The 9,168-nt window shown below is 47.0% G+C and overlaps 1 pseudogene; it reads left to right on the top strand.

Moving 5' to 3' along the window:
* The first annotated feature begins 7,245 nt into the window (after window positions 1-7,245).
* Window positions 7,246-7,415, top strand: LOC144674217 (U2 spliceosomal RNA; annotated as a pseudogene).
* The last annotated feature ends 1,753 nt before the right edge of the window (window positions 7,416-9,168 follow it).

Here is a 9,168-nt window from a genome sequence, read left to right as displayed (position 1 = left end):
CCTGCTGCACTAATACTGGTTTCAGGCTAGCTGAGCACTGATCAAACAATCAAACCATTACCAACTGAGGCAGGAGGGGATCTCCTAGAAAAGTTTCAGGTTCTCTTGACATATGAATGATTTCATATTTTGCAATTTACATTAACTAATGACGTGAATGTGTTCAATCCCAAGTACCAATACTTGATAGTAATGCAAAAGGGTTTCACCCTTACAGTAAACAGCTCTTAAACTGCTGTTGGAATTGATTTTTAGTTTCACCCTAGATGAAAGCCAATCCAGTAGATTCCAGATAAATTTTTCCATAAGCCCATTTTCATACTCATAGGTTGCTATATTATTCGATACGTAAACATTGCAAAGAATATGATCGAACCTCTCCAAAATATAGGATTGTGGGAGTGAACAAAGCATTTTGAGAAGCTCTTTGTCAGTATAAAAACTCGTGGTCTTAGATTGACAGGTGGCAATTAAACGGTGGAGTTATAATAGGCCCTGATATCTTGGAATGATTTAATAGTAAAAGACAGCCAAGAGTATAAACTGGTACCCAACACTTTCCCTTTCCATCCTCCTTTTTCACTGTCAGTGGTAAAGTAAGAGCTTTCAGCCCAGAGAGCAATTAGTGCAGAGGGATTACTGTACATTGAAAGACACGGCATGTCTAACCCAAGCAAACACTTTCAATGTTTCCTGTCATCCAGCCAGCAGTGATCTGCAGCTGGATATTATCATCTCCACACAGAATAGAATCATAGAAAGTTTATGGCACAAAGCGGCCACTTGGCCCATTGTGTCTGCTCGGGCTGAAAAACGAGCCACCCAGCCTAATCCCACTTTCCAGCATTTAGTCTGTAACCCTGCAGGTTCCGGCATTTTAAGGTGCATATCCAGACACGCTTTTAAATGAGTGTTTCTGCTTCTACTAATCTTCAAACTTCTTGATCATTCCCCCTACATTTACATCCAAATTATTAGATATACCTCAAAAAGCAGGGGATCTAATACACGTCAACCCACAAATGCAACTATTTATATGGAAGTATTTCTTCTAGAGCGGCTGAGGTGGGATGTGGTCGTGTTTTATGGAGAAGGTGATGGTTGGGACTGAGCACAAAAAGATCAGTTCTATTGATTTGAAATTTTCACTTGAACGGCATTGCAAAATAATAAAGTAATAACGAGCATCACTGCGGTCCTGCAGCTGAACCTTGTAGAGTTTAAAGACTTTCCATTCTGGAACTACCTCACTCATTAAAAATTGGTTCCAGTGTCATTATTAGACCTGCATGTTAAGGACTAGCTGACTACACCTTTTGTAGCCTTCATGTGTACTGTGTATGGAAAAGCCTCAAACCATCCTTGTTCCTGTGAAAGGTCTTTGCATTTTGGTGATGTTTCTTTAACAGGATGTGCACAGCAGCTTGACCAGCTCCAGCTCAAAGGATTTTCCCAGCAGTGGCTGCTCTCACTCCAGGCCTTTATCTGTACCTCAGATCAGCAGGAGCTGAATACAAGATTTGTGCCAGCAGGTACAGGCTAGGTTGGGAGTGGACAAAACTGCAGCATTTCAGGTTCTACTTGGAATTTACTCAGATATAAAGAGTCAAATGTTTCTCCTTTAGCAGCCACTACAAAAAGAGTACAGAGCACTGATCTATTACAGAGCATTGTAAACTGTGAGGAGGACAGTATAGAACTTCAAAAGAACATAGACAAGTTGGTAGAGTGGGCAGATAGGTGGCAGATGAAGCTCAATGCGGAGAAGTGTGAGGGGATGCACTTTGGTACAAAGAACATGGAGAGACAATATAAAATAAGGGGTACAATTCTTAAGGACGTGGCGGAGCAGAGGGATCGGGGTGTTTATGTGCATAGGTCATTGAAGGTGGCAGGACAGTGGTGCGAGCAGTTAGTAAAGCATGCAGTATCCTGGGCTTTATTAAGAGGAGCATAGAGTACAAGAGTGGAGAGGTTATGCTGAGCTCATATAAGATGCTATTTAGCCCTCAGCTGGAGTATTGTGTCCAGCTCTGGGCACCACACTATAGAACGGATGTGAACACATTGGAGAGAGTGCAGAAGAGGTTTACAAATATGTCTCCGGGGTAAGAAACTTCAGTTACGAAGATAGATTGGAAACGTTGGGACTGTTCTCCTTGGAGAAGAGAAGGCTAAGAGGAGATTTGATAGAGGTGTTCAAAATCATGAGGGGGCTGGATAGAGTAGATAGGAAGAATCTGTTCCCGCTCTGAAAAGGATCGAGACCGAGAGAGCACAGGTTTAAAGTGATTTACAAAAGAAGCAAACGTGATGTGAGAAAAATCTTTTTCACACAGCGAGTGGTTCGAGTATGGAATGCACTGCCTGGAAGTGTGGTGGAGGCAGGTTCAATCGAGGCATTCAAGAGGATTATCACTAGATGATTATTTGAATAGAAACAATGTGCAAGGGTAAGGGGAAAAGGGAGGAGAATGGTGCTAAGTCATAATGCTCATTCGGAGAGCTGGTGTAAATATGATGGGCCAAATGGTCTCCTTCTGAACCCTAACAATTCTGTGATTCTGTGACATTATCTGATTGGTTTTCCTTGTGGGAACTTTTATGTTTTTCATTCTAATGGTTCAGTTTCTGCTGTGTTTCTCAACCAAGAGGCAATCATTTCTATTCCTGCTCGCTACTGGATGGTGCAAAATACTTCAATCAATTAAATATTTTTGAAGTGCTGATATCTGTTGTGATGCTGGAAATGTGTCAGTTAATTTACTCACAGCAAAGTCCCACATACAGAAATGACATCATGACAAATAATGTTTTCAGTAATGTTGGTTGAAGGAGAAATATTGGCCAGGAGACCAGGGAGAATTCGGCCACTCTTTCTTGAATAGTGCCATGGAATATTTTGCATCCAGTTATGATGTTAGCTGGAATATCTGCTCAATTCTCTGGGGTGATACTAGATCTCACACAACCCTCTTCCCACAGAAAAACAGCAGTTTAGAGGTCTACTAATGGAAGTCAAATTACTTTTGGTTATTTTAATGGACTATCTCTTTAAATCTATGAGCAGTGGGCAGCCCAGCTCCACAAGCTTTTCACACACAATCTGGAAACAGGCTTTTTATTGGGGTGTGGGGAGCTGTGTAGCTGTTGGGATGAGGCTCTTTGTCAGAACACAGTACTCTCCAAACAAAGGGTCAAAGGGACTCGAAATGTTAGCTGTGTTTCTCTCTCCACAGATGCTGCTGGACCTGCTGAGCTTTTCCAGCATTTTTTGTTCTTGTTTCAGATTTCTATCTGCATCCAGCATCCATCAGCAGTATTTTGCATTTACTCTCTGATCAAATCATGAGTTGTCTGCAATTTTCCGTTTGAATGTCAGACCTGATCTGCAGGGTGTCTTTGTTTTCAATGTGTCTCACTTCTCACTTCCTTGCATGTCTGACCTATCCACATGTTCTTTGTTTTGCTAATGTCTTTAATTTCTTCAATGCTTCTTTCCATTGTTTCCATCTCACTCAACAATGCAGCAGTTTACATCACAGAAACGAGCTGAGATAATTTCACTTTGGGTACAATCGGGAAATTGCACGGGAAGAACACTTGAAATTGTGCAGGTTAGGTTAGGCTTCTGGCCACCAATTCATTTGGAAAATCATGAATGCAAAATCTCCCTGAACCAACGCAACAAGGCAGAATAATAAAAAGTAACTTTATTTTCTCTGTATTCCTTGATGCATTTGAATGGTAGGTGACAGATAATGTTTCAGTGATATATCTGAAACTGGTTTATTGTAATAAAATGAGAATTTGTAATCTGGGTGACCAGTTGTCCCTGAGTAAGCTGATTTAAAATGGCAGAAAAAAAATTATACTGAACCACTTAATTGTTTCATTGGGACACATCAGTAAGTTTCTTATTAAATTAAACAATTCTGATGCGACAAAAACTTTTAAAACATGCCGATGTCCACTACATGCTTTAACCTGGTCTTGCAGGGTATAGCAGAATGGTGCAACTCCCCTGTTTACGATGAGCAGATGTAACAGTCAACAGAACAATGTTTTTACAGCTGCCTGACCATGCTTTACATTTCTTCTGAAACTGCTCCTCATTAAGAGTTGCTTTTCTCACCTTCAATGTGCCATTTACATGTGGGTATTTGCGCTGAAGTTCAGCTCAGGGCCTTGCAATTTTTCTCCTGTGCAGCTAGGCCAGACACTGCCCCCTGTTGGATTTCTGTGCAACTGCAGGCACAACCACACTAAGGCAGTTGTCCACGTTAGAAAATAGGGTGACAGCACCTGTACCCCGCTTCACCCTGTTGGCTGCAGTTTCTTTTGCCTGTGCCAGCCTTCCTATCCTTTGTGCTGTACTCTCCTTCCCTCCACTTTCCTCAGCACAGCCTTAGCGAACCCAAGACCACGGCTCATTCTTCTAAACTCCAGAAAATATTGGCCACTCCATTCAATCTTTACTGAACCATTGTTGCATCCCTACTATGGAAAATATATCCTTCATTTGGTGAGGAGACCAAAACAATGGTACACAATACTCTGGGTATGATCTCGCCAAAGCTCCGTTTGTTGCAGCAAGAATTCATGTAAACACAAATAAGGATCCTCGGCTTTATAAATTGAGGCGTGGAGTCCAAAGGGAAGGAAGTTATGCCAAACCGTTATGATACACTGGTTAGGCTACAGCTGAAGGAACAGGAAGTGACGGAAGGTAAGAAATGCTTTATCTGATTGTGCTGTGCAGCAACACAAAGGTTGACAATTCTTCAGGTGTGAACCCTGGTGAGCACCACTGATCTTTTCCAACTATTAAACCACTGTCCAATAGCACAGAGTGAAATGTGCTCCTGTTACATTTTCCTGAAACTGAAGTCGGTTAAACACAGCAGCCCATGTTGAGCAATGTACATTGAGTTTGGCTGCTGGGTAGTGATGCAGCAATGATGTCATTAGCACAGTGACCTAAGACGCCCCAATGCTCAGGCCCAAGAATCCAGGCCCAAGTGTCACTCCGTGCTGAGATTCTACCTCTTCCCGGTGTTGGGAAGAATGGATATGGCTATGTTACCAGAGAACGCTCCATTCAGTTGGAACCTGCTGTATCACCTATCCCTTGTGGAACAGTTTATGCAGAAAAACCTGTTGACCACAAGTCCATCAGGCAGTGGGCTGCACATATTGTAATGTGGTCCTGCGGGAAAAGGAGATAGTGAATGCTGTCGGGTGGTTTCCTGAGCTGACTGTCAAAGTAATTTGGAAGAATGCCTCATCACCAAAACTTTCAAATTAGCATTAGGATGTAGCTTGGCTGATAGTGACAAAGGCCCTCCCCATCATGTGCATGACGGGTGTGGACACCTGCCTCATCAGCTTGGATCAGGAGAAGGCCTTTGACAGAATATCGCACACCTACATGGGGGATGTGCTCTCCAAAATGGGCTTTGGGGAGGGAATTCGAAATTGGATCCAACTGCTCTACACTAACATCAGTAGCGCAGTATCAATCAATGGGTGGGAAACAGATAGCTTTCCGATCAAATCTGGAGTCAGGCAGGGCTGTCCTCTCTCGCCTGTCCTTTTCGTGTGTTGCATAGAACCCTTTGCCGAGTCCATCAGGAAGGATCCGGGCATAAGAGGAGTGACGATCCCAGGCAGTGGAGGCACTCAGGTAAAAGCCTCCCTGTACATGGACGACGTCGCCGTCTTCTGCTCGGATCCGCTGTCGGTGCGCAGACTGATGCACATCTGCGACCAGTTCGAACTGGCCTCGGGAGCCAAGGTAAATCGTGGGAAGAGCGAGGCCATGTTCTTTGGGAACTGGGCTGACCGATCCTTTGTCCCCTTCACTGTCAGGGCTGACGGCCTGAAGGTGCTGGGGATATGGTTCGGAGGGACCGGGGCATGCGTTAGAAACTGGAAGGAGCGAGTGGCTATGGTGAAGAGGAAACTGGGCATGTGGGAGCGACGCTCCCTCTCCATTGCGGGTAAGAACCTGGTCATCAGGTGTGAGGTACTCTCGCTGTTGCTGTACGTGGCGCAGGTCTGGCCCATTCCAGACTCCTGCGCGACGGCGATCACTCGAGCCATCTTCCGCTTTATCTGGAGGTCGAAAATGGATCGTGTCCGCAGGGACGCGATGTACAAGCCTCTAGATAAAGGGGGAAAAAACGTGCCCAACATCGCCCTCATACTGATGGCCACCTTTGTGTGCGGCTGCATCAAGCGGTGCGTAGACCCTCAGTACGCAAACACCAAGTGTCACTACGTGCTGAGGTTCTACCTGTCCCCGGTGTTGCGAAGGATGGGTCTGGCCACGCTGCCGCGGAACGCTCCAAGTAGTTGGACCGTGCCGTACCACCTGTCCCTGGTGGAAAAATCTATGCAGAAAAACACCTTTGACCACAAGTCCATCAGGCAGTGGTCAGCACGTAACGTCCTAGAGGCCCTGAGGGATAAGGAGAGGGTGGACCCTGTGGGATGGTTCCCCGAGCAGACTGTCAAAGTCATTTGGCAGAATGCCTCATCGCCAGAACTTTCCAACAAGCACCAAGACGTAGCTTGGCTGGTGGTGAGAAAGGCCCTCCCCGTCAGATCCTTCCTACACGCCAGGAAGCTCACCCCCTCTGCACGTTGCCTTCGAGGTGGCTGTGGTGGGGAAGAGACCGTTGTCCACCTCCTTATGGATTGTGCCTTTGCAAAGAAAGTCTGGAGAGAGATGCAGTGGTTGCTGTCGAGGTTCATCCCGAGCAGTTCTGTGACACAGGACTCTGTGCTCTACGGGCTGTTCCCAGGGACACACACCGAGACAAACATCAACTGCAGCTGGAGGATCATCAACTCGGTGAAAGAGGCGCTTTGGTCTGTCCGAAACTTGTTGGTCTTCCAGCACAAAGAGTTGTCCCCGACCGATTGTTGCGGACTGGCACAATCCAAAGTCCAGGACTACGTGCTGAGGGACGCACTAAAGCTTGGGGCAGCTGCCGCAAAGGCGCAATGGGGAAGGGTCGCTGTCTAAGACCTTTCTGCCACAGCGCACCGAGAGACTGGGAACTGTTTAGAGCCCCTCGGGCTGTACAGATCAAAATGAAAGGCTGTAAATGATTGTAATATTGTTTGTACTGATGCACCTGGTGATACATTTTGTAAAAGTTTAACCTGGATTGTACCCTTGTAATGTTGTTTTTGAAATGGTTTGGAATGTGATTGAAGATATTTTATGAATAAAGTATATTTTTACAAAAAAAAAAAAAAAAATCAGTTTAATATCTGATACGTCCCTTATCTGGGGACCATATATTAAATTGATTTTTGGAGCAGGGAGATGGAATAGGGGCTTGCTCCGTCCACTCCACGCATCGACCCGGTATTGCAGTATCTCTGGGAATGGTGCACCACCCCTTTCCAGGGGATTTTCAATGCTAAAAATAGTTTTCTTACAAACATCTGCTTTCTTTACTTTTCAACATGCACATCTTTCAAAACACAACTTTCTTTCTTTCTCATCGCTTCTCGGCCTTTTGGCTAACATCAAGTGTTGCAGGGGCGACACCATGGTCCTGCCAAGGCAAGGTCGGGATGGAAGGGCGATAACCAATCGCAATCCAAATCCATACCGTGGGCTACCTATCACCGTCCGAGTCACGGTGAACCACAGCGAAGGAGGATCACCTATGGATCGGGGCTTCTTCACCAGGAGGATCCTGTTGAAGGCGTGCGACTTCCAAGCTACGGAGATCTTCACCCTGCACGACTCCCGCAAAGGCGGTTATTTTGACGTGACGTTCAAGCGGGTGGCAGACTGCGTCCGGCTCCTGAGGGTGTTCGAGGAGAAGAGAGACCTGCCGGAGATGAAGATCCTGACGGCGGAGCCGCACTTTTCTCTGCCGTTGCAACGGGAACGTGAGGTGATGGTGCATGTGTACAACCCCTTCGTCCCTGTCGCCGACGTGGTCACCTTCCTCACCAGGTACTTCGATAAGGTGGGGAGCGGCACCGAGATTCGAGACGACTTGGGGATCTGGACAGGCAAACGCCTGTTTAAGGTCACGCTAAAGACCGATGGTAAGGGAGCCATTTTCCACCCTCCCTCCAGTTTCGCTATCGGGGGAAACCGGGGCTACCTGGTCTACGCTGGGCAACCCAAGCATTGTCGCTCATGCGGCAAGGCTGGTCATGTGGCGGCCAACTGCAGCGCCTCCCTCTGCAAGATCTGCAAACAGGAAGGGCACCAGACAAAAGACTGCAAACAGGCCAAGTGCTGCAACCTGTGTGGCGAGGCAAGTCACCTCTACAGGAAATGCCCCAAACGCTGCCGTACTTACGCACAGGCAGCCAAAGCCGACCAGGGGGAAGCAGAAGAAACGTTCCGTGTCACTCCAACCACCAAGGCCCCCAGGGAGCTCAACGGGACAAAGGAGGACACAGAGAGAGACAAGGTGGAGAAAGAGATTGAGGCAACAGAGAGCCAACCAACAGCACTACCCCCTGAACCTCCCAGTCCTCAGGACAGCGAATCAATGGAGGAGGAGGCAGCAGTGGAAAAGCAGCAGGGGGAGTGGCGGACGGTGAAGAACAAGAAAAGTAAGAGGGAGCGAAGAAGAAGCAAAGGCGTTTCCCAGAGAAGCGGCAAGAGGCGTCTCCCATCCGACACGGATGACAAGGGCAGCAGCTCTTCGGATGATGAAGTGCCAGAGCGGCACCGACAGAAGAGGCGGCAAAGCTCCAGGGCGTTGGAGGACGAGACACCCGAGCTCCAGAAAATTGGAGACAACAAGGAGACCAGCGCACCCCAACTTTGCCTGCAACCTGAGGAGGCCAGTGCACCACAGCCCCTGGAATCTGGGAGCAGTGAGGCAATCATCGCACCCCGGCTCCAGGAAGCCGGGAACAGCAACCCCCCAGAGGGGGTGAGTTTTGGAGAAGCTTCTCCAGCAAAGGTCATCTCAAAACCCGCTCTCTACGTGAACCTCCAGATGCCACTGGAGCAGAACACGGCCAAGGAGATCTACCTCAGCCCATCCAAAGTGAAGGAATTTGAGCTCACTACGGGTATGAAGGAGCAGACTAAAGGTCTGGGACTCTCAGAGACAGTGGGTTTGGTAGGAGAATAAATGCTTTAAAATGGGTTTAAAGATTGTATCCATAAATGTG

Source organism: Cetorhinus maximus, unplaced genomic scaffold (assembly GCF_964194155.1).
Source record: "Cetorhinus maximus unplaced genomic scaffold, sCetMax3.hap1.1 HAP1_SCAFFOLD_591, whole genome shotgun sequence".
Classification (NCBI taxonomy): domain Eukaryota; kingdom Metazoa; phylum Chordata; class Chondrichthyes; order Lamniformes; family Cetorhinidae; genus Cetorhinus; species Cetorhinus maximus.
This window is presented reverse-complemented; position numbering and strand designations above follow the sequence as displayed.